Source organism: Canis lupus, chromosome 20, assembly GCF_011100685.1.
Source record: "Canis lupus familiaris isolate Mischka breed German Shepherd chromosome 20, alternate assembly UU_Cfam_GSD_1.0, whole genome shotgun sequence".
Classification (NCBI taxonomy): domain Eukaryota; kingdom Metazoa; phylum Chordata; class Mammalia; order Carnivora; family Canidae; genus Canis; species Canis lupus.
The window spans coordinates 3,795,258-3,821,640 of record NC_049241.1 but is presented as its reverse complement, the minus strand read 5'-3'; the positions used below and the strand labels follow the sequence as shown (position 1 = coordinate 3,821,640).

The 26,383-nt window shown below is 45.4% G+C and overlaps 1 long non-coding RNA gene across 1 annotated transcript; it reads left to right on the top strand.

Moving 5' to 3' along the window:
* Positions 1-129: 129 nt before the first annotated feature.
* LOC100687984 lies at positions 130-11,773 on the top strand. Its single transcript, XR_005374539.1, has 3 exons — positions 130-360; positions 5,222-5,277; positions 11,302-11,773. It is a non-coding gene; the product is annotated as an uncharacterized LOC100687984 (long non-coding RNA).
* Positions 11,774-26,383: the final 14,610 nt, after the last annotated feature.

Below are 26,383 nucleotides of genomic sequence, written 5' to 3'. Positions count from 1 at the left end.
GCCGCGCGAGGTCCGGCGCCCGAGGGAGGGGCCGCCCCAGGCCCCGCCCAGGCCCCGCCCAGGCCCCGCCCAGGCCCCGCCCAGGCCCCGCCCAGGCCCCGCCCAGGCCCCGCCCAGGCCCCGCCCAGGCCCCGCCCGCGCCGCCCTGCACCCCTGCCCGCTCCCGAGGCTGGGACTTAGGGACGCCTGGTTTCCCGGCGGACTCTGCGGCGGACGCGCAGTGTGACCTTGGAGGAGCGTCTGCGCTCTGGGGACTCCGTTTCCACCAGTAACATGCAGGCGGGTGCCCTGGCCCTGCAGTCTGTGACCTAGTGAAATCCATGACCCCTCGGACTTGAGGCCGTCTTCGGCGACCCCGAGGTGAGACGAGCACAACCCCCACACGTCATTTGGGCTCCCTGAGCCTCCGCGTCCTATCAGTAGGGCCGGGCCGGTGATGCAAAGCTCGCTCCCTGTTCCTCCCAGCCCCCAAGTCAAGACAGGCCCGCCAAGCGACAGCGGCAAGTGTCCTGGGGCTGGACCGTGGGACGAGGCTCCAACAACAGAGCCCCAGAAGACAGAGACAATGGGCCTCTCTGTTGGCCCAGCTGTCCCCTCCAGCCAAACAAGCAGCTGACCCGAGGGCTGCCAGGAACAGGGTAGCTGGGATCCCTGGAGGCTCCGTGAGGGTGCCCGTGGGCGTGACCGAGTGGGGCCGCGGGAAGGGGAAGGGCACAGAGGCTTGAACAATGCCCTCCAAGTGCCTGTCACTTGACTGAATGATGGCACTGGATTCTCGGAACCAAATCCTATGAGGGAGTGCTGTCATCCCACCAATTTTTTCATGAGTGAGCTGAGGCTCAGGTCTGAATTAAACCTACACTAGACCGCCTCTCAGCACCGCAGCCTTGGGCAAGTTGCTTTAGCTCCCTAGTCCTTCATTTCTGCCTCTGAAAATGAGGTGAGGCCTTCCCACCTACCTCAGGGGGAAGCTGAGATCATTGAGAGAGACAGTAATGCTGATTAATATTTAAAGAGCACCTTGTGTGTGTTGGGTCCAATTCTAAGAGCTTTATGATCACTTTAATCCTTGTAACAACCCTAAGAGGTGAACAGAGGTTATGCTCATTTTACAGATGAAGAAACCGAGGCACAGAATGGTGAAATAATTCACCCAAAGGTCAGGGATGTGGACAGCTGTAAACCATAGCCACAGAAGGCAAAAAGTAATATTTGAAAACAAGGGGCAAAAAGTGCGTGCAGTGACCCTGTTTCATCTCAAGAACTTGCTCTGTGGTTTGGAAAGCCACGCAGATAAGTCTGTTGTTGGGAAAACAAGGGTCTAGGGCAGGCTGGACTGGGGAAGCCACAGCCAAAGAGAGTGGGATTCCTCTGAGTAAGAGGGTTTTTTAGGTTGTCCTCTGTGTGGCTGAGGAGGGGGGGTGGACTGAGGAGCCCCCAGGGGCTTGGGAATAGCTTCAAACCACCCTGCCTGCCTGGACTGCTGAGCCACACTATCACTTGTGAAAAAAGTAAACTAGGTTATTCATACTGTTGGGGGGCCACTCTGTTACAGCATCCTAGCATATCTGCTCACCAAGACACTGCACTGGGACACAGCAGTGAACCCAGCTGGCAAGATCTGAAACCCTGGTCAAGCTCACAATGAAGTGACAGAGAGGAATCTCAAACTAGGAAGCAATCATAAATTGCAAAATATAAGTGTGTGAAAGGTACAGGCAGGGAGGTGGGGGAGAGTAGCGGTGCCCCTGATTTAGACAGTGGTCACGAAGGGACCTTGGAAGACATGGTTGTTTTCCACTTTTTAATCCTGTAAATCTGATTTTAAAATGTCATTGTGATATAAGAAGACACTGACTTATTGAGCATTATATACTTATTATTTTCACCCTTTTGTACAATCTTGGAATATATTTCATCTTCAAATTAATAAGAAGCTCTCAAAACATTAACACTCCTTTTGAAAAATATAGGCATACAAATGACAACATTAACAGCAGAAATGCACCAAAGATGAAGAATAAATGGCACAGATCCATTATTTCAATATTAGTTAATATGAATTAAATTGACACTGTTAAACCAGGCCCTTTAACAAGTAAGCACCTTTATTTGCATTCCAGTATCTGGCAACAATAACAATAATATTAGCTAGTGTTTTTTAAACCCTTAAGAGTGCCAAGCACTGCTAAACATCTACAATGTGTTTTGTTGTTTGTTTTATTGATGAAGAGATGACTTCCATTTTTTTTTTATATTTTCAAAAATTATTTCACTTATTTATTTCAGACAGAGAGAGAGAACGAGCAGGGGGGAGAGGGGCAGGGGAAGAGGGAGAAGCAGACTCCCTGCTGAGCAGGAAGCCTGATGGGAAACTCCATCCCAGGACCCTGGGATCATGACCTCAGCCAAAGGTGGACGCCTAACAGACTGAGCCACCCAGGCGCTGAAGAGATGGTTTTTATTGTTTTTTAATTTTGATTGATTGATTGATTGATTGAAGAGATGGTTTTTAAATGAGCAGAGGAAACCACAAGTGCAAAGATAGGAGGCCAGATGGAGCAGGAGAAGGTGTATTTTGTTCTTACCACAGTGGGGAACTACCAGGCAGGGTCCCAACAGGAAGGAGAGAACTCATTCAATAGGGTTAATGAAGAGAGTTTATATCACAGGGGCAGTTTATCTCCGGTGTGTGGTAGAGATGGGGGCGATGTTGTAAGGAAATCAGTGGGATGGTGCAGTACTTGGGCTGGCAACAGTGGGGAGCCTTTACCCCCTAAACCTGAAGTGAGGAGAAGAGTGGTTTCTTGGAAGCAGCAAGAGCCTCAGTGATGGGTGAGGGCCCCCCCACCCCGAGAAAAGCTATGGCTAGAGAGACATAGTCACTCCCAAACTGGGAGTAGGTCAGGGGAAATACCCCAACTTTTCTCTCCTCCCACCTTCTGATGCCTGTCAGTGCCTCCCATGGGATAAACCCAGCTGGAAGCCAAAGAGCAGGGATGCCCAGGTGATGGCATCCAGGGGGATCAGCTTTGTTTGGGGGGGCACAGAGCAGGTAAAAACTGTGGCTCACAGATCTGGGAGGTGGGAGCAAAACAGAGAATAAGCACAGGTGTTCTAGATGACCTTAAAGATTTCTCCAGCCCTCTCTGTGCCAACTTTGTGACAGCAATGGATTGGGCTTGAAAACTGCCCCCTTTGCCAGTACCATCAGCAAGCATCTTGTTGATCTTGAGCGCTTATCAGGACTTGTCACCATGGAGACCTGAGACTCAGGCTTCGCCACCTATGCCTACCATCCAAACCACAAGTCAGGGAGCTGGTCCAACCAGGTGACCAGGTGATGCCCAAAGAAATCACTGTACCTGTTGGAGCCCCTGGTACCTAGAACTTTTAGAGCCACTGGCCTCAGGCTCAGTCAGATCAGGTTGGCAGGGCCCCTCAAGACCAGCAGGGATGTTTGGACACCCCAGAGCTGGATGAAACCATTGCTCCCAACTCTGGGCTCCTAAGAGTGGTTTGCTCTGCCAGGGAGGACTGGCCCTGAGGGAGGTCCACACCCTGAGAACTCACTAGCCCGCCGTGCTGCCTGGACTCTGCCACTCGAAAGCATGTGAGGCCAACGACAAAGAGCACACGGGCACCCAGGTTCTCCCTCAGCCGCACACGTGGAGGGAGACACAACACCGCATAGCCACGGGCACCCACGCACAGCATCACACCCAGATATACACGCACAAATGCACAGACAGGTGCCGAAGGATGCTCACAGATGGGCATGGGTCCACAGTGCATTCCAGCACATCCCAGCCCATGTCTGGCCACCCTGCTGAGCCTTCGATTCTTCCAGTTTCCACTTTCCTGATGGTCCCAGGATGAAGGGGGGATGCCCCACCACACGCTCCTGTGACTCCCTGAACCTCTCTGGAATGGCTTGTCTTCTTCCTCACTGTCCCTCTGTCCCAGAAGGGGAAGCTCCTAGAACACAAATATTGAGGGAAGAAAGGAAAGAGGGAAAGAAAGAAGGAAGTGGGGGCGCGGGGGGGACAACGGGAGGGAGACAGAGACACCCTCATGATAAACATGTGACAGTATAATGTAAATATGCTGGGGCAGATCCAGGTTTTGTTGGGCCCTAGGCTTATACAATGGGGGAGAGGAACCATTTTTCAAAAAGGAAGAACGAACCTGTGAATACAAGTTAGAGACAGAGCCTTGGAGGGCGCTGTGTAAGCGAGGGCCTTGGAATGCACAGCAAGCTGCTTCTGTCACATGCATGGAGACACAGATGCATACAGGAACACGGACACCAGAGCCCCTGCCTCCCACACGCACGCACACGCGGCTGTAGCCCTCAGATGCTCTCAGGAGCTGGGTCTTCTGGGCACTGGTCTTCAGAGGCCCTTGCACCCCACATTTAGAATTTAGGCATTGGCCCCGCTGCTTCCACATCACCTGAGCATCCTATTGGACTTAGCTGTTTCAGAGGAGTGGACTCTGTTCTCCTTTCCTGCCTCCTCACCTGAGCCTGGCCACCCACTGGGAGCTGGCTTCACACCACAGGGGCAGGATGAAAAGGAGGTGGGAGCTGTCTCTGGAGACAGGCTTGGCCAACACTCAGAGAAGTGCTCTCCCCTCCCCTCTACCTCCCCAACCCATCCTGCTGCCTTTTCCTGAGGATGGAAACTAGAGGCCTGGAGAGGGAGGTCGTGAGCTCTGGGTGGGTCCTCTTGGGAGAACAGCAGTGTGTCACACGCACACATGCACCCATCACACACATGCACCCATCACACACACACACAAAGATTATAAAAGATTTTCAATACAGTAAAGCATAAAGAAAATGAAAATGACTGGTAATACGGCAGCACAGATAATCCCAGTGGCATTGTAAAAATAAAGTTAATGCAGGCACCACATTTAGAAAATTCAAACAGTCCCGAAAGATTACAAAATGAAAACTAAAACCTTCTTTTCATCTCAGCCCCTCTCCCCGGAGATGATCACTCTTTGCATTTCCTTCCTGAATACTTTGGGAGACTGGCTTTTACTGATAAAAGAGAATCACTCTGCCCACTGTTTCATACCCTGCCGGTTTTCCACCTATAGCACATCTCTGCAGATCTTTCTATGTCAACATGGCCTAGTCTGCGGCCTTCTTTTTAATGGCTGTGCTTCTTTCCATTGTCTAATTGCATTCTCTGTCAATGTCTATTTCCAGTTTCTTTGGTCCTACAGTGTCCTATCAGGCAGCTCCTCGGTCTTCCTGAATGTGCCGTAAGTATTTCCGTAGGGCCGGTTAAAGTGGAAGCACTTGGTCAAAGGGTATATACATTTTTAATTCTGGTAGAAATTACCAGAATGCTCTTCCAAAAGGTGGCATTTACACTTTTATCAACAATATATGGGTCTGTCCCCCTACACTGTTACTAATTTTGTGAAAGAGAGGAGCAAAAAGTCGTATCTCAGTGTTTTCTAACAGCCTATTGGAATATAATTCCCATGCTATACAATTCACTCTCTTAAAGTGTACAAATAGTTTTTAGTGTGTTTAGAGTTGAGCAACCATCAGCATAATCAATTTTAGAGCATTTACATCACTCCAGGAAGAAACCTGGTACCCATTAACAGTCACTGCCCCGTTTCCTCCTTCCTCAGCCCCTAGTGACCAAGTGTATCTATAGATTTGCCTACTCTGGACAATTCATAAAAATGTAATCATATCACATATGATCTTTTGTGTCTGACTTATTTCACTTAGCATATTGCTTGCAAGGTTTTTCCATGTTGGAGCGTGTGTCATTCCTTTTTATGACACAATATTCCATCATATGGATAGACCACATTTTATTTATCCATTCACAGAGGATGGACACTTGGGTTATTTCCACTTTCCGGCTCTTGTGAATAATGGTGCTGTGAACATTCGTGTACTTGTTTCCGTGTGCATGCGTCTACGATTTCATTGGTCTTAGACACATACCTACGACTCAGTGTTGCTTTAACAGAAGTTTCTTTTAATTTTGAGTGAGGTTGAACATCTTCAAGAATTGCCTGGGTGCAATTCTGCAAGTGCCTGGGTGGCTCAGTTGGTTGTCTGCCTTCAGCTCAGGTCATGATTCCAAGGTCCTGGGATCAAGTACCACTTTGGGCTCCCTGCTGAGTGAGGAGCCTGATTTTCCCTCTGTCTCTGCTGTTCCTCCTACTTGTGCTCTTTCTCAGTCAAATAAATAAATAAAATCTTGAAAAAAATTGCCTGTTCAAATACATCACCTATTTTACTGTTAGGTTGTTTGCATGTTTTCTTTCTCTTTTTTTTTTTTTTTAAGATTTTATTTATTTATTCATGAGAGGCACAGGAAGACAGCCAGAGACACAACAGAAAGAGAGGCCGGCTCCCTATGGGGAGCCCAATGCGGGACTCCATCCCAGGACCCCGTGATCATGTCAAGAGCCAAAGGCAGATGCTCAATCACTGAGCTACTCAGGTGCCCCTCATGTTTTCTATTTGTGATATTGTGATTCATAATAAGAAATTATATGGTTTTCATCTCTTTCCTGGCACCAAGCTCCTAAAACCTTAGAGTTTCCTAAGCAATGGGAACCATAAAAGGTTTCTTTTGTTATGTTAACGAGGGTACTTTGGAAAGCACCTATGGGTGGGAGATGGTTGCCAAGGGATCCGTGTGATTAGAGGGTTGTAACTTTTATGCCCACCCCTGATGTCTAAGGAGGAGAAAGGGGCCAGATATTAGGTTTGGTCACCAATGGACAAAGATTTAATCAGTCACACCTAAGTAATGAGCCTCCATAAAAACCCCAAAGGATGAGGTTTGTTGAGTTTCTGGGCACACACGGAGATTTGGGGAGACTGGCACCTGGACAGGAGGACATGGAAGCTCCATGCTCCTTTCCACGTACCTTGCCCTGTGCATCCCTTCTCTCTGATTATTCCTGAGTTATGTCCCTTTATAATAACCCAGTAACCTGATAAGTAAACATTTCCTGAGTTCTGTGAGCTCCTCTAGCAAATCAAACGCAAAGAGGGGTGATGGAAACTTCTGATTTATAGCCAGTGTATCAGAGGCACAGGCAACAGCCTAGACTTGGAATTGGCATCTGCAGTGGGGACGGTCTTGTGGAACTGAGCCTTTCACCTGTGGGATCTGAGGCTGTCTCTGGGTAGAGTGTTAGAATTTAGTTGAATTGTGGGACATGCAGCTGGGTCTTTGAATTGCTTAGTGGTGTGTGGGAAACACCCACATGCCATAATTGATGAGCAGAGTTATAACTGGTGTCAGAATCATACTATCAATTTGAGCTTTTTGTTAATCAAGAAAATGTAGCTTGAGGCACCTGGGGGACTCAGCGATTGAGCCTTTGGCTCAGGTCCCAGCTCCTGGGATCGAGTCCCACATCAGGCTCCCCACAGGGAGCCTGCTTCTTCCTTTGTCTGTATCTCTGCCTTTCTGTGTCTCCCATGAATAAATAAATAAAATCTTTTTTTAATTTTTTTTAATAAATAAAATCTTATATAAAAAAAAAAGAAAAGAAAAGAAAAGAAAAACCCTGAAAATGTAGCTCATTTTCTGGCACGTGTGTTCTAACCATTTTTCCAGTTTGTCTTTTGTTTTTGACTTCATTTATGGTGTTTTGTGATATTCTGACATCAATTTTTTCATATTTTGAAGTTTATAGCTTAGTAGTGTTAAACATATTCACATTGTCATACAACAAAACTCCAGAACTTTTTTCTTACAAACCCAAAACTCACTACCCATCAAAGAACAATTTCCCACTCCCTCTCTCCCCATATCCCTGGTAAAGCCATACACACAGAAAGTTCTACTTTCTGTGTGTATGAATTTGATCACTCTAGGGACCTCAGAGACATGGGGTCATACAGTATTTGCCATTTTGTGACTGCCTTACTTCACTGACCATAATGTCCTCAAGGCTCATCTATGTTGTAGCATGTGATAGAATTTCCATCTTTTTTTTAAGTCCAAATAATATTGTATGTATATGCCCTATTTTCTTTATTCATTCTTCCACTGATGGACATTTGGATTGCGTCCATTATTGTGAATAATGCTGTTTATGAACATGAGTGTGCAAATGCCTCTTTAACGTCCTGCTTTCAGTTCTTGGATATATACCCCTAGGTGTAATTTGCTGGGTCATATGGTAATTCTATGCTTAATATTTTGAGGAAGTTCCATAGGACCTTCCCCAAAAGAGTGCACTGCACAATGGTTCCAATTTCCCCACATCCTTCCCAACATTTGTTATTCGCTGATTTGTATGTGTGTGTGTTTTAAAATTTTATTTGAAAGAGAGAGAGCATGAGTGGGGGAGGGGCAGAGGGAGAAGCAGACTCCCCACTGAGCAGCGAACCCAAACCAGGACTTAATCCCAGGACCCTGGGATCATGATCTGAGCTGAAGGCAGTCACTTACCAACTGAGCCACCCAGGTGCCCTGTTTGTGTGTTTTTGATAGTGGCCATCCTAATGGACATGAAGTGGTATCTCATTGTGGTTTCAATTTGCATTTTTTTTAATGCTGAGTGATGTTAAGCATCTTTTCATATGCTTATGGACCATCTTTATGTCTTCTTTGGAGAAAAGTCAATCATGTCCTCTGCCCATTTTTTAATTGGCTGTTGGTGAGTTGTAGGAGTTGTTTATATATTCTGGATATTAGCCCCTTATCAGATATACAGTTTGAAAATATTTTTTTCCCATTCTGCATGCTGCCTTTTTACTCTGTTGATTGTTTTCTCTGATGTGCAGAAGTTTTTAAGTTTGCTGTGGCCCCATTTATCTATTTTTGCTTTTGCTACCAGTGTTTTTGGTGTCATATCCAAAAAATCATTGCCAAATCCAGTGTCATGAAGATTTCCCCCTAACTTTTCTCCTAGGAGTTTTATGGTTTTAGGTCTTACAGTTAGAGGTCTTTCATCCATTTTAGTTTCTTGAGTTTTTGTCATTAAAACATGCTGTGCATGACCAAGAAGTATGTGGGCTTCAGGAAAATTGAGGTTCGCACACTTGGCTGGGTTTGGGCCTAGACACAGTTCTCTTCAGATTATTGGATCACAGGGCTGGGAAGTCTTTGGTGGGAACTGGCCCTTCCCTAGTACCAGTGATGATGCCCTTTGGTCCTCATCTTAGGGACATTCATCAAACAACTGCCAAATCTTCATCATCCCCATCATCATCAACAATGTCGCCAGCCTCTCAACCACGCAGCTGTGCATCACTCAGGCAGCACCCACTACCTTGATCTTCCCAGATTGTTGGGAAGACAGGCCAGAGGGGTGCCCTTTCTGCAGATGAGAAGAGTGAAGCCTAGCAGCATCTTGACATCATGAGTATGATTCTAATTGCAGAACCCATGCCATCACACTGAAGTTTTCCTCTATTAATATTTTTTAAAGATTTATTTTATTTTTTTTTTATTTTTTAAAGATTTTATTTATTTATTCATGAGAGACACAGAGAGAGAGGCAGAGACACAGGCAGAGGGAGAAGCAGGCTCCGTGCAAGGAGCCCAATGTGGGACTCGATCCCGGGTCTCCAGGATCACGCCCTGGACTGAAGGCGGCGCTAAACCGCTGGGCCACGGGGGCTGCCCTATTAATATATTTTTTTTAATTGCCAATAAGATCATATGATACATACAATGATCCATCCTGGGAGAGCTGAACTGAAAGAAAGAATTTAAATGGAATTTTAAATCATTGTATATAAAGGTGCTGCTTTCTGTAGAAGCCACAAAGCTGGAACGTGCCCAAATACCAAACAATAGGGAAACAGCTAAGCCTCTGAGTGGAATACTTTGCAGTTAGGGGAAATATGTTCCATGATGCCTCTGGGGAGATGTAGAACTGTGTATCTTAACCAAGCAGAACTCCATGGAACTGTTTATAAATAACCCGTTTTACTGGCTACGTAAAAGCCATTTATACCATGTTGGTCAGCTTCCCATGTGTGCCCACATCCATTTTTACCCTTCTCTTGCCCTCTGGCATCATGTGTGGCCAAAGGTCAGCAGTGGAAGAACACTGAAGGTAGGAAGAAAAGAGAAGCCAAAAAATTTCTCCTTTTCTCAGCTCCCTGTGACATCTCTGGCAATGTGGGAGGTGGTTTTCTTCTGTGGCTTCTCCCTCTTCTCTCTAGACACTTTTTGTGGCCCTAGCTCCTACCAGGAAAGCCTCCCATAATTCTAGCTCCTGCCAGGCAATCCCAGCTCCTGGGTAACCCAGAACACCGATGCCTCTCATTATCCAGAGGAATGATAGTGGCTTCTTCTGGGCTAATCAGTGGGATACTTCACTGTCATCCATTTGGCTTCCAACTCCTCTATTAACTGAGGAACCAATTCCCTCTGGGTGGTTTGTGTTTTCCTGGCTATACCTAGACTGATACCTACACTGATGGAGAACAATAATTTTTTTCAGATCATAAAAATGGTGTGTTCATTGTAAAAAAATATGGAAAATCCAGGAACGTATGTAAATGAAATAAAAAACCAGCCATAATCCTACCTAAATTGTAGCACTATTACCATTCCCTACATTTTTTGAATATGTGATATTGTATCCTGTGTTATTTCATAATCTGTTTTTTTAGCTAACAGCATAGCACACAATTTCTTCATGTTGCTTATGAATTTCTTGTAAACAATGTTAAATGGCTACCCATAATATATCATCACCTGAATGTAATATATTGTTGGACACTTAGATGGGGTATTTTTTCTAGTATCACACTATAATTAAAATCTGTTCGTATATAGGAAATCCCTCCTGAATTTCAGAGCACTTCTTTAGCTAAACTGAACCAAAGGTGTGAATAATTTAAAGGTCCTTGGTATACATTATCAAATCACATTCTGTATATACCTATTTACACTCTTGAGAACCTCACAAGAAGGCTTTGCCTACCACTACAGACCTCCTGTGCCTTGGATTATAAAGCTCCTTAAATGAGGGGAGAACCGCCCCTATATATGACATAAAATGCCAACAATCCTGGTGGGTTTGGGAAGAAGGGTGCATTTCCTGGGAATAGGAATATAGGAAAAAGCCATGCATCCATTAGCTATTGCATTACAAAAGTTAAGCTTAAACAACAAATAGTCATTATTTCTGGGAAGCCTACAATTCACTTTGGTGATTCTGCTAATTTGGGTTGAGCTTTGCTGATCTTGGCTGAGGTCAGCTAAGATGCCTTGGCTGGGGTGAGTCAGCCTTCTGAGTTAGTCTTTTAACTATCTCTTACATCTTTCCAACCAGCTAACCCAGGTATGTCCTTGTGGCAGTGGCAGGATTCCAAGAGACAAAGCTACAATGATCAAGTGCTTTGTCAAGCTTCTGTTTGTACTACGTCTCCCCCTATTCTGTTTGCCAAAGCAAGACACAGGGTAAAGTCTGTGGCCAGTGTGGGATGACACTACCAAAGGATGTGAATATTAGGAAGCAAGAAAAATTGGGGCCCTTATTACAATCGATCTACCACAAGCTGCATCTTTGACAGATGGAAATGTGATCTCCATAGCAACCAGCAAGGACAACTGAGGCCCAGAAGGTACCACAACAATTTGTTGGAGGCTGCTGACCTGCCTACATCACATTTAATCCCCCTGGGATATAGGTGCATCACAGGAATAAGAAGAGGGGAATGCTTGAATCACCACCCTAGAGGAATGAGATCTGGAAAGAAAAATTAAACTGGGGTACAAAAAAATAAAAGTACAATTCTTGCACACCTGGGTTTATAGACTAGCATTCAATCCACAACAGATGAGAAAATAACTGGTCTTGGGTAGAATGGAGAGAGGGCAATAAAACACTAGAGTACTAGTGTACAATGTTGGAGGGAAGGAAGCCTCCTACTTCCTTGGAATTGCCAGTTTGGGGGCCAGCGGCATCCTTAAATATCAGCCAGCATATAATCCCCTCCTTTCATAGCCTGGGAAACAGAAGCCCAGGGAGGTTAACTAACTCCTCTGAGATCTCACAGTGTGCTAATAACGCAGGAGGTGAGAAACCGTGCCTGTGCTGCTCGCTGCTACGCTGGGCTGCTGCTGGGGTTTGCTGCAAACACTCAAATTGCTTCTTAATTGGAGTCTCCTGCTTAATTAGCTGCTTCCTGAGCAGCCTGTGCTCCCTGTTTGGAAATCTCAATCAACATCATCATCTCTAAATTGGTGTGACCTCTCTCTTCTCACGTCCTTCGCACAGGGATTTGCTTCATGGTTTAGCCCAGTAGGACAGCTGGGGAGGGGACAGGGCTTGAGAGCTGTCTCTGGAGAGAGCACAGCTGTTCTCCCCACCACTCCCTGCTCCAGGGACTTCCAAGCACTTCACAACCCCAGAAGGTCAACACGGGGCATTTGGATTCACTCTACTAGGTTTGCCACTAACTTCCTGTGTGAGCTTGGGTAAATCTCTGTCTGTCTCTGAGCCTCAGTGGCCACTAAAATCTCCCCCACATTAAGGTTACCAGGTTTAGCAAATAAAAACAAAATGCTCATTTACATTTGAATTTCAGGAAACAATAAATTTTTTAGCGTAAGTATATTCATGCAATATGGGACATACTAATACTAAAGCCTTTTGTTGTTAACTGAAATTAAAATTTAACTGGGCATCTTATATTTTGTCTGACAACTCTACCCCAAATGAATAGTTCTATTCCACTCTGCCCTACAGGAGCAGCCAGGGGCAGGTGTCAGAGCAGAGGCTGGGGATAATTCATACCTGGTATGAATCCCAGATCTGCCACTTACCCCTTTGTGATCTTGGACAAGTCACTTCCCCTCTCTGAGCCTCAGTTTCCTAAATGGTAAAATGGACGTGTTAATCCCTAATTGGTTTTCTCTCAAGACCAGGTGAGCACAAATGAAAAGATATCATTAGAATCCCTTTATAGACTGCAAAATGTGCTACAAACTCGAACATTAAGAACCTATTGTATGTGACACACTCCACCAAATAAGAGAAATGGTGATGGCAGTACAATCTGGAAGACATTTGTGTAAGAAACCAAATGCGAGACTATTTTTCAGAATTCTTCCATAAAGTGAAATTTCATCCAGAATCTCAATTCAGCCTGCTATGCACTGATAAGGAATTAGATACTTTAGGGGAAAAAAATCTGTGAAGTGCTGGGAAAGAGTCATGCCTGGGCTTGATTCCAGAAAGAGCTGGAATGGTTCTCTAGACAAGCTGGGCTTTCAAATTCCCACTTGGGAAGGGACCTGACTAATCCAGGGTGATCACATGCATCAGTTTGGGTGGAATCTTTCCCATCTTGTCCTTAGGCTTTGGATATGCCTCTGCTAGCTGCATCTGACTCCTACCTTCTAGAAGCCTGGACTGATGGAGTGGATGTCAGTGGAACTGCCTGCCCAGCACAGCCTCTTATTAAAAGACCCTATCCCAGCCACCCAAAGTATGGGAGATAATATTTGCAGATCACATACTGGTAAGGGATTTGTTTCCAAAATATATAAAGAATTCCTACAACTCAAAACAAAATTCAAAATGGGAAAAAGGATTTGAATAGCTATTTCTCCATAGAAGATATACAGATGGCCACTAAACACACGAAAAGATGGTCAACACCACTAATCATTAGGTAAATACAAATAAATCTGCAGTGAGATACCACCTCACACCCATTAGGATGACTATGATTAAAAAAACAACAACAAACCAGAAAATGACAGATGTTGGTGAGGATGTGGTGACATTGGAACCTCATGCATTGCTGGTGGGAATGTAAAATGGTGCAGCCTCTGTGGAAAACAATAGGGAAGTTTCTCAAAAAAACTAAACATAAAACTATTATATAATCCAGCAATTCCACCTGTGGCTATGTACCCAAGACAATCGAAAGCAGCATCTCAAAGGAATGACTGTATACTCATGTTCCTACCATTATGCACAACAGCCAAAAGGTGGAAATGAGCCAAATGTCTACTGACAGATGAATTGATAAACAAAATGTAGCATATCCATACATTGAAGTATTATTAAGTCTTTTTTTAAAGGATTTATTCATTTATTCGAGAGAGAGCACTTGAGCAAGGGGAGGGGCAAAGGGAGAGGGAGAGAGAGAGAATCTCAAGCAGACCCCCCCCCCCACACACACACACACACACTGAGTGGGGAGCCTGATGCAGGGCTCGACCCCAGGACCCTGAGATCATGACCCGAGCCAAAATCAAGAGTCAGCTGCTTAACCAACTGAGCCACCCAGGTGCCCTGTATTATTTAGTGTTAACAGGGAAGAAAATTCTGACACATGTTGCAACATGGATGAAACTTGCAGACAGTATATGAAGTGAAATAAACCAGACACAAAGGACAAATATTGTACAATCCCATTTATATGAGGTCTCTAGAGGAGTCAAGTGCGCAGAGACAGTAGGGTGGTGGTTGCCCAGGGGCTTGGAGAGGGGGAATGGGGAGTTCGTGTTTCATGGGGATGGAGTTTCAGTCTGAGAAGGTGAAAAAGTCTGGAGACGGATGGTGGAGATGGCTGCACAATAATGTGAAGGTACTGAATGCCAATGAAGTATTCACTTAAAAATGGTTAAGTAGCAAATTTTATGTTATGTGTATTTTACCACAGTAAAATAAAATGAATGGTAAGGAAGTGGCCCAAATTGGTTAAAAACTAAAGAACCCATCTTTTCTCTTTGGGGAATACCCCCTCCCCTGCGCTCTCCATCATCCCTTGCTCGGTCCACGAGGTTCTCCAGGGGTAGGCATTTACTTCACACACAGCGCATGATTGGTCGGGGACAGTACGTGACTTGAGCTGGACCAATGAGAACCCTTCCTGGGACTGTTGCCGGAGCTCTTTGAAAAGGCAGCTTTTCCATGGAGGCGACTAAGTTAATGGATAAGGAATGTGCATCAGGAGCTGCTGGTGATCGCTTTGCCTCCAAATCTGGAGAGCGTCTCTGAGCGTGAGACCAACTCATCAGGAAGCAAAATGCAGAGACGGAGGGACAAGACCTCGGATTGTTTGAGCCATGCCTGAAGCCAGTCAGTGCCTGCAATCAGTTCTCCCTGCAGGCTGTAAACCCCCTTTGTGCTAGTCTGAGCTAGATTTTCTGTCTCCTGCCGCTGATGGATGCACTGCTTCAGTTTGCCAAGACACCCAGGGAGAGGCTTCAAAGGAAGACAAAGCCTCCAGTGGCTCAGCCTGGTGTTGCTGGTGCATTCATACACAATTCCTACACGCTGAGTGACTGCTCCCCGGATGCCTTAAACAGGCAAACCTCAAGACAGACAATTTCTTTTTTTTTTATTTTTTTATTAGAGTTCAATTTGCCAACATATAGCATAACACTCAGTGCTCATCCTGCCAAGTGTCCCCCTCAGTGCCCGTCACCCAGTCACCCCCACCGCCCCGCCCACCTCTCCTTCCACTACTCTTTGATCATTTCCCAGAATTAGGTGTCTCTCATGTTTTGTCACCCTCACTGATATTTTCACTCATTTTCTCTCCTTTCCCTTTATTCCCTTTCACTAATTTTTATATGCCCCAAATGAATGAGATTATATAATGTTTGTTCTTTTCTGATTGACTTACTTCACTCAGCATAATACCCTCCAGGTCCCTCCACATCGAAGCAAATGGCGGGTATTTGTCTTTTCTAATGGCTGAGTAATATTCCACTGTATACATAGACCACATCTTCTTTATCCATTCATCTTTCGATGGACACCGAGGCTCCTTCCACAGTTTGGCTATTGTGGACATTGCTGCTAGACATCGGGGTGCAGGTGTCCCGGCGTTTCATTGCATCTGTATCTTTGGGGTAAATCCCCAACAGTACAATGGCTGGGTCGTAGGGCAGGTCTATTTTTAACTCTTTGAGGAACCTCCACACAGTTTTCCAGAGTGGCTGCACCAGTTCACATTCCCACCAACAGTGCAAGAGGGTTCCCCTTTCTCCACATCCTCTCCAACACTTGTTGTTTCCTGTCTTGTTAATTTTCCCCATTCTCACTGGTGTGAGGTGGTATCTCACTGTGGTTTCGATTTGTATTTCCCTGATGGCCAGTGATGCAGAGCATTTTCTCATGTGCGTGTTGGCCATGTCTATGTCTTCCTCTGTGAAATTTCTACTCATACAGCAATTTGGCAGTGTGGCAGGATACAAAATCAATGCCCAGAAGTCAGTGGCATTTCTATACAATAACGATGTGACTGAAGAAAGAGAAATGAAGGAGTCAATCCCATTTACAATGGCACCCAAAAGCATAAGATACCTAGGAATAAACCTAACCAAAGAAGTAAAGGATCTATACCCTAAAAACTACAGAACACTTCTGAAAAATTGAGGAAGACACAAAGAGATGGAAAAATATTCCATGCTCGTGGATTGGAAGAATTAATATTGTGAAAATGTCAATGTTACCCAGGGCAATTTACACACTTAATGCAATCCCTATCAAAATACCATGGACTTTCTTCAGAGAGTTGGAACAAATCATCTTAAGATTTGTGTGGAATCAGAAAAGACCCCGAATAGCCAGGGGAATATTGAAAAAGAAAACCATATCTGGGGGCATCACAATGCCAGATTTCAGGTTGTACTACAAAGCTGTGGTCACCAAGACAGTGTGGTACTGGCACAAAAACAGACACATAGATCAATGGAACAGAATAGAGAACCCAGAAGTGGACCCTCAACTTTATGATCAACTAATATTCGACAAAGCAGGAAAGACTATCCACTGGAAAAAAGTCTCTTCAATAAATGGTGCTGGGAAAATTGGACATCCACATGCAGAAGAATGAAATTAGACCATTCTCCTACACCATACACAAAGATAAACTCAAAATGGATGAAATATCTAAATGTGACACAAGATTCCATCAAAATCCTAGAGGAGAACACAGGCAACACCCTTTTTGAACTTGGCCACAGCAACTTCTTGCAAGATACATCCATGAAGGCAAAAGAAACAAAAGCAAAAATGAATTATTGGGACTTCATCAGGATAAGAAGCTTCTGCACAGCAAAAGAAACAGCAAAACTAAAAGACAACCTACAGAATGGGAGAAGATATTTGCAAATAATCTATCAGATAAAGGGCTAGTATCCAAGATCTATAAAGAACTTATTAAACTCAACAGCAAAGAAACAAACAATCCAATCATGAAATAGGCAAAAGACAGACAATTTTTATCAGTGTTTGGGATCCAATAGCCACACTTTGTGGACAACGTGAGCAGGACTTTAGGAATATGACCTGTATTCCATGCCCGCTCCCCCAGGTCCCCCCTCGGTGGCCCTCGAGGTGAACCCTAATTTGGCCCCCTCCTATCCCTCTAGTCCAGAACATTCCCCATCCATTTGACTTTAGCCCCACTCCAACGCCCAGGAAACAGGCTCTGCGTCCTTCTCAACCTCTACACTTTTCCTCTTCCTATTCCTTCTGCCTGATGTGCCTTTCTGCCCTGGTCATCCCGATCCTTCACTCGTTGAATATCTATAGAAACACAGCACACTGCCACCTCCTCAGAGACATGTCCCTCATTCCTGTCCCCCTAATTGGCACTTATGCCAGTTTGACAGTCTCTAAGAACCCTCGCTGTGGACCTGGAGCAAAGAGCATTCTGTGCTGTCTCGAGTATCAGAGCCTGAGCCTGAGCCTACTGAGCTTGCTCTGCATTCAGAGTGGTCCAGGCACATGTGGTAAGTCAACCGGGCTAAGGAAGAGACACCAAGTGGCCATTTTCAAGACTGGAGACTACACATGGGCCCTCTTTGGGCTTCAATGTCCACATCTATGAAGAGTGAATGGGAAATACTATGTACCTCATATAGTTATTGTATAAATTAAACAACATAAGCTATCCATGACTACTCCACCCTACCATACATTACCATGTATATGCAGGAGTTACATCCTAGGCACATTTACCTGCAATGAGTTAAATATGAGAGAGAGAGAGAGAGAGCTCTTATCAACTCCTTAACACTTCCCTCACTCCCACCCGTTCAAACTAAGCCTTGCTCTTCACTGTCCCAAGGAAAACAAGGCCGTAGCCAAAATGAAAAGGAAAAAGGTTGATAATTAGATTTGAACTTCCAAGGGCCCTAAATTCTGTTAATTTCAGGAATTTTCAAGGGTAAAGTGACCATAGTGGATTTTGAGTCTCACATGCAGGCTTTAGAACCCAACCTCCACATAAAGTAAAAGTGCCTTCAAGTCCCCCTGGTCACCTCCTCTGCCAAACCATCGGATCTATGGTGCCAGGGGCTAGCCCAGAGGCCTCAGTCCTGGTGGCGAACACCAGGCAAAGGGAGGACCAACTGGCAAGTCCCATCTATAGATTCATTGCCTGTGTCGCTGCCTTAGGTGAAACTGTGGAATACCAGCCCTGCAAAGTCTGGGGGAAGCTCGTTTTTCTGCCTTGGAGAGTCTCTCCTGGCCCAGATGCCTGAATAGTTCTGTAAAGATAAGTCTGCACATGTTGGTCAAGGACAAGAAGGGAACACACAGACATCATTTGTAAGCTGTGACAAGGTGCTGTGATGATAGATGGTCACTTACTTGGTGTTGCAGGTGCCCAAGTAGAGGGACTTAGAGTTTTGGTCTTGTTTTGAAGTAACAGAAGCTGCTTTTTAGAAGTTGAATTTCACTTCCTAGTCCAAATGAACTTTAAAAAGTCACTGGAGCAAATTGTGGTTATTTCCCAAAGAATTATTAAATGCCTCCTCTCAGTTTATCTAGGTCACTAAGTTAGCTTACCTAAAAAAACAAATGCAGAGAGTACTGATTGCCTTGGAGGGGATTGTAATGGGACCCACTAGCTCATCAAAGCTAGTGGCTGGGGAAAAGTTGGGCAATTTGGCACTAGGGCCAAATTACCTCTTGGGCACATAGTCAAGATCCCAACCCATTCTCATTAGAGATTCCACTACAGCAAACCTGTCTGGCAGGGTGGGGTGTTCTGACTAAAGACCCCTTGCAAGAATGGACAGGAAGAAATCATCCTGGGGCATAGTGACTCATGCTCAAGTCCAGGTCTGTGTCATGTGCATGGAGGGAAGCCTTGTACTGTACCAAAACTAGGAACCTTGGCACGGTGAGCATGGTTTGAAGATAATGGCCAACCACGAGAGTATATGCCACAGCCTTGAACAGCATGGGACAGTGCTGTGGCAGTAGAATGATCCAGACCTTCTAGTGAGAACCTCAGCACTGGGTCAGGTTGCACCCGACTAATGTTCAAAGGAAACACCTTGTGGCAGGAATGGAAATAATCCCACCTTAAAACCGGGCCCTGCTACAGGCTTGGTCCAGCTCTCTATCCAAGAGTTCCTTTTGGGTTGGAGTGGGGGAAGAGTTCCTTTGAACTGCTAGACCGAGTAATTCCTCAAAGTTTTCTAACAATTCAGGAAGAGAAACAACTTACCAAGTATATGCAGGCTCAAGTCTGTTTTAATGTGAAAAATTAGAGGTGAACTTTATTTGTACTCCCAAACTACTATATTAAGCACAAGTGAACCTTGACTTTGTTAAATTGTCTCTTCAATTAACACCCCCCACCCACCCCCTGTCGCAGCCCCTACCTGAGGTTTCTCCTTTCTTTTTCTTGTTAGCTCCTAGGTCTGTGGCTGTGACTGCAAAATCCTGGCTTTGATTGTTGGGATAAGGTTTAATTACCTCCCACCTGAAATGGAAAGGGTAAAGGAGGCCAGGTACTGCATTTAAGGTAATTAATTCCAATTCCCCCCCCCCCCCCCCCCCCCCCCGGCATCCATCCAGGACTGTCAAGTTGATCACTTTGTCAATACACCTGAATTCCCTCTAATCATGGTTCAGTTTCCCAGGCAGCCTTGGTTGTACTGGAACTTTGTGCAGAGTGAGGGAAACACAGAGATTTGGGGATGGCAGAGAGGTGATGGCATCAAAGGGCTGTGTCCATGCTGTTTCGGGTACCAGAACCCTTTTATTTCCAGACCCTTCAGTATTCAATCTTTTTTTTTTTTTTTTTTTTACTGAATCCTCTGTATTAATCAGGATTAAAAATTGGCCTCTTGACAGAGATTCCAGGAGAAACAACAGGTTTAGATTAGTCTCGGGGAGGGGGTGTCCAGAACAGGTAACCCAGCTCAGGAATGATTCAGGTTCTAACTGCTGCTCTGATATCTTCTATGCATGGCTCTTTGGCCAGGGTGCCTCACATGACTCTGCTTACATACTATTGCCCAGACCTAATCATACGGCTACAGCTGCAAGTGATCCTGGGAAATGTGTTTAGCTGAGTACCAGCCCACAGGGATGAAATACCTGGGTGCTGTAACCAAGGCAGGAAGAGTAGAAGGGTCTTGGGGGATGAAGGGTCTTTTCCCAACCACCCCTGGGCAGTGGATTTTTGGTGAGAGTACATGGAGCAGCCCACTGAAGAAGGTGAAGAGTCACATTCTCTGCTGCAGGTTGGGTTCCCAGGGAAATAGTCTCTGAGAGGCATGTTTGTGTGCTGGTGTACTCGGGAGTGCCATGGGGAGCAACACCCAGAAGGGCATCAGGGGTGAAGGAAGCAGCACTGGGTGTTGGGAGGAATATAACTGCCACATGGGTGCCAAAAAAAGCCTCAAGAGATGCCAGGATTGGGAAGCAGGTGGTAGAAGGAGCTCTGGAGCCACAGCATCCATTACATCCCCCTCCTTTTCTCACCAGCCCAGCCAGGGGAGCATAGAAAGGCATGGAATTAGGTTTGGCCAACAGAATGCTGTCACCCAAGATGGGATACTTCAGCAGGAAGCTGCGATTACGGACAGTTGGAGGCTAGACGGACTGTCCCGGCGTGAGGACAGGCTGAGTGGCCCAGCTCCACAGCAGGGCCTCTGCTAGGGATCCCACTCCCTGACCACCCCCCGCCACCAGCACTCTAGGTTCTGGCCCGTTTTGCAAGCCTGTTCCTCCAGGCGCCCAGACCTCTGGGATCTCCTAGAATCCTTTGGGATGAAGTCAGCCAGAGTCAGCATCTGGTCTTTGCAACCCAAAAGCCTCTAATCTAGTGCACCTCTAAGGGGGTTGGAGGAAGAATGTCAGGGTGTGGCTGGGTTGTTTAACACCATGGGGCCCAGTAGGTGGGAAATAAACAAGAATCAGTTCTATTCTTTGTCACAACTGCCCCTTTCCAACCAGCTCTGGGTACTTGTGTCTCCCCATCCTCTAGACAGATATAGTTTCTGGTCACTTTCTGGCTTAAGAAATTCCAAACTATGCCCCGTGTGATAGTCACACACCCCTCCAGGCCTTGCTGCTGAAGTTGTCCTCCCTCAGAAGGAACAAGTCTTGGGTAGGGGCTTTCTAACAACAGCCCGTGGTCTCGCCCTTTTCCCGGGGATCTGCATCTGGTCCATGGGGAGCACACTTGGCCTTACTAGGCCCAACAAGACCTGTGTCTGGTGCTGCCCCTAGTCAGGGTAATCAAACCTCTAACACTCTCCTTTAGACTTAACAACAAAAGTGAATAGTGAGGCACCAGTCCCCTTTAGGGTAGAGTCTGTCCCAAATCATCGGGGCACATCTTGCTTCTACTTTGTGAGGCCCAGGGAGCTGTGGAGTACAGCCTCGCCCTGGAGTCAGGGAGATGAGCTTCTGGACAGGAAGTGGTTTGCCCCTCAGGGATTGTTCACTCCCACATAAAGAGGAAGCAGGCCGCTGGGTGAAGCAAAGGAAAATGGGGCTTCCAGAACAGACCTCACAGAGCACTCCAGACCACTATCTCCTCCTTCCCTCGGCTCCTCATTGTACAGGGAGAGGAACTGAGGCCCAGAGAGGGAAGGTGACTTAGTGGGTGTAAGCCAGCACAGCAGTGAGGAACAGGAGGGAGCTACACTGGCCTCTCAGAGTCAGGGCATGTTACTGTGCAATGCCCACCCTGCTCTCGCTCTTGCTCTGAGTGAATCACACTCTTCATGCTCATGGGAATTCGTGGGACTGGTTCATGGGCACTGTATCCCCAGGCCATGAAGAATCAAGCTGAGGTTTCGCCACCTTGCTGGCTATGATAGACTGTATCAAGTGTTCCGCCTTTCAGCCCCAGATTCTTCATTTACCTGCTGTGGGGTTCCGCTAAGTTACTCGGCCTTTCTGAGCCTGTCGTCTCACCCATTAAATGAAGGTACTTAGCCAGTCTCACAGGGCTTTGAGGATCAGCTTCCTTCATTCCACAAATACTTTGTGAGCATATCGTAGCTACTGGAGATATAGAAATGAACAACAACAACAAAACCCAGACTGCTTCCCGTGCTTCAGAAATAGTATGTCCTAGGTGAGAAAGACACATGAAAGACACCAAGCAAATGAGTGCATAAGCCATTACTACTCTGGAAAAGACGAAAATAGGATAATGTTAAAACAGTGAAGTGGGGGCACTTTACCCAGAGTGATCAGGGACAGGGTGAAAATGAGGAACAAAGATCCTGAATAGACATTTTTCTAAAGAAGATCTACAAGTGCCCAACAGGCACATGAACAGGGAAATGCAAATCAAAACCAGGAGGGTGAGCACATCCCACCTGTTAGGATGTTCATCACCAAAAAAACAAGAGCTAATCTTCTCAGGGCTCATCCATATTATAGCATGTGTCCATTTTCCTTTTTTGGGCTGAATAATATTCCATTGTGTGCATGTACCATATTTATCTGTCAATGGATACTTGATTTGCTTCCACCTTTTGGCATTATGCTGCTGTGAACATGAGTGTACAGATATGTCTTTAAGACCGTGCTGTCTTGTGTTTGGGGCACGTATGCAGAAGTGGAATTGCTAGGTCATGTGGTAATTCTGTTTTTAACTTTTGGAGGAACCACCCTACCGTTTAACACAGGGGCTGCCCTATTTTGCATTCCTACCAGCAGTGCACAAGGGTTCCGATGTCTTCACATTTTGCCAACACTGGTTATTTCCTGTCATTTTGATAGTAACCATCCTAATGCACGTGAGGTGCTATCTCACTGTGGGTTTGATATGCATTTCCCTAATATCTGTGTCTTTTGCAATGTGATGTGGCCCACCTTCCCATCAAGAGGTGGAGTCTGTGCTGGTTGATGCCTTCCTTTGGTGGTTAGAATGTTGCAAGCCTATGCCAAAGAGGCCCTACATGCACCTACTCTCATTGGAACCCAGCTACTATGTGGACAAGCCCAGGCTAGCCTGCTGGAGGATGAGAGACACGTGGCCCAGTTACTCCTGTCACCCAAGCCAACAGCTGGCCAGCTGTCAGGCATGTGCATGCACCATACTAGACCTGCCAGCCAGCTGAGGTGCCATTGGACTGCAGCTAGGATCAGCCAAGCCTGGTTCAGATCAGAACCACACAGCTGACCCATAGTGTCATGAGCAATAGTGATTTTTCTTCTTTTTTTCTTTTCTTAAAAGATTTTATTTATTTATTCATGAGAGGCACAGAGGGAGAGGCAGAGACACAGGCAGAGGGAGAAGGAGGCTCGATGCAGGGAGCCCAATATGGGACTCGATCCCAGGACTCTGCTATCATGCCTGAGCTGAAGCAGACGCTTAACTGCTGAGCCACCCAGGCGTCTCAATAGTGATTTTTCTTGTTTTTTTTTAAGCCACTAAGTTTGGGAATGGCCTTTGTTACACAACAATTGCTCACTGATACATCCCAGGTCCTGCCCCAGGGTTTTATCCTCCACATTCCATGGACTCTCCTGTTTTAGGACAGGTGAAACTTTTACCTAATTCCTGGAAGAAAGCAGACCAAGTCTTTCTCTGCCATCTAGCATAGAGAGGTGGAAGGACTCTTTTAGAAAGAATACCAATCTTTTTCCCCCAGGTTTGCTGAGATGCAATTAACACATATCACCATATGAGTTTCAGGGGTGCAGTATAAAGGTTTGACTTACATAAATTTTGAAATGATCACCGCAATAAGTTTAGTTAACATCCATTACCTCATGTAGATACAATACAAAGAAATGGGGGGGGGGGTAGTAAAAGAATTTCTCCTCATGATGAGACCTCTTAGTTCTTAACAACTTTCATATATGTCATACAGTGGTGGTAACTATTGTGGTCACCGTATTGTACATTACATTCCTCATATTTATTTATCTTACATGTGGACGTTTGTACCTTTTGACCACCTTCCTCTGATTCTGCCTCCCTACCTTCTGCCTCTGGTAACCATATATCTGTTTCTGTAAGATTTTTTGTTGCTGTTGTTTTAGGATTCCACATATAACAGATATCATACAGTATTTGTCTTTCTCTGACTCATTTCACTGAGCATAATGTCCTCAAGGTCCAGCCATGTTGTCACAAGTAGAAGGTTTCCTTTTTTGTGGCTGAGTAATATTCCATTGTGTATGTGTGTGTGTCCATTCATCTGTCGATGGACACTTTAGTTGTTCCCATGTCTTGGCTATTGTGAATAATGCTGCAGTGAATGTGCAGATATCTTTTCAAGTTAGTGACTTCATTTCCTTTGGATATATTCCCAGAAGTACAATTGCTGGATCATATGGTGGTTCTATTTTTAATTTTTTGAGGAATCTTCACTGTTTTCCATAATGGCTGCATTAATTTACATTTCTTACAAGGAGTACACAAGGGTCCCCTCTTCTTTACATCTTTACCAGTATTTGTTATCTCTTGTCTTTTTGGTGATGGCCATTCTAACAGGCTTGAAGTGGTATCTCTCCTGGTTTTGATTTGTATTTGCCTAACACCTAGCAATACTGAGCATCTTTTTATGTGCCTGTTGGCCATTTGTATATCTTCTTTGGAAAAATGTCTATTCAGGTCATTTTTTTTTTCAAATAAGCTCTATGCCCAACATGGGACTCATTGCGAACCCCAACATCAAAAGTTGTATGCTCCATTGACTGAGCTGGCCAACCACCCCCATTTGGTCCTTTTTTAATTGAATTTTTCTTTTTTCTATTGAGTTGTCTGAGTTCTTTATATTCTTTGGATATTAATCCCTTATCAGATACATGGTTTGGAGGTATTTTTTTCCCCATCTGTAGGTTGTCTTTTCACTTTGTTGACGGTTTCTTTTGCTATGCGAAAACTTTTTAGTTTGATGTAGTCCCTTCTGTTTATTTTTAATATTGCTGGTTGTGCTTTAGGTGTCACGTCCAAAAAGTCATTGCCAAGAGCCAAGTCAAGGAGCTTTTTTTCCTATATTTTCTTGTAGGAGTTACATGATTTCAGGTCTCATATTTAAGTCTTTAATACCTGAGTTAATTTTTGTGAATTGTGTAAGCTAAGGGTCTAGTTTCATGCTTTTACATGTGAATATCCAATTTTCTTTTTTCCATTGAATATTCTTGGCTCCCTTGTTAGTTGACTGAATATACTTGGGTTTATTTCTGGGCTCTCTGGAATCCCAGTCTTAGTACTACTCTTAATGGGATGCCGTTGATCCAGTCCTCATGTGGGTCTGGAGACCCTCTGATACCCATCATGTAGTTACCTTCCCTGTCTTCCCAGAAGGCAAGCAGTCATTAACCAAGTGTGACTGAGGTCCATGCCAACTTCTATAAGCCCCTTTTCCAAAAGATGAGCAAAAGTCAGGAAAGAGGACAACAATGTCTGGCACACTCCCCTTGGAGGTTACTTCTCTCAGTTTTGAGAACTTCCAAAGAGGCTGGAGGAATCTTTACTATTAATATGCTCCCAGGTAGATCCAGGATGCAACCTGGTCTGGGAATGGAAGTCAGGATACTTTCAAGAAGGCTCTAGCAGATGAGACACCAGGTCAGATGCACGTTTTAGGAAGATTCCTCCTCCTGGCCACCATGCTCACTGGGTTAACAGGTTTCCACCATCTCCCCGCTCCCCCTTCACTATCCTCCTGGTGAAGTCGGGTCCCGTGAGCCCTTGGTGCCCTCTGCGGTCATCAACCACTCACTTGTTCTCTCGTCCAGCAGCCTAGAGGCTCCCAAAGGGCTCCCAGCAGCTAGCATAGGACTAGAACGGGTAGTGTGGTGACAGAGCACAGCTCACCCCCATCAGACTTGCAGGGTTCAGCGCCCTTACCTACATCCCCACCTTGCAAACCAGTTGTTCTGTAATTGTGCTTTCTCATCTATAAAGTGGGAGCGGCCAAAGCACCTGTTTCACCAGGTGTCATGAAGCTTCAGTGATGGCAGCATGCAGGAAACCACGCACGGGCATGCACTGGGCATCCACGTGTATTTTACTGAGTGGAGATTAAAATAAATTTAAAATTTTTAATCCAGGTACAATGCACAGATCTTAAATATACATGCATGTACTCATTCTCCAAATCAAGGCATGGAGCATGTCCATCACTTCAGAAATGAGTTGTCCTTTCCCAACTAATTTCCCTCC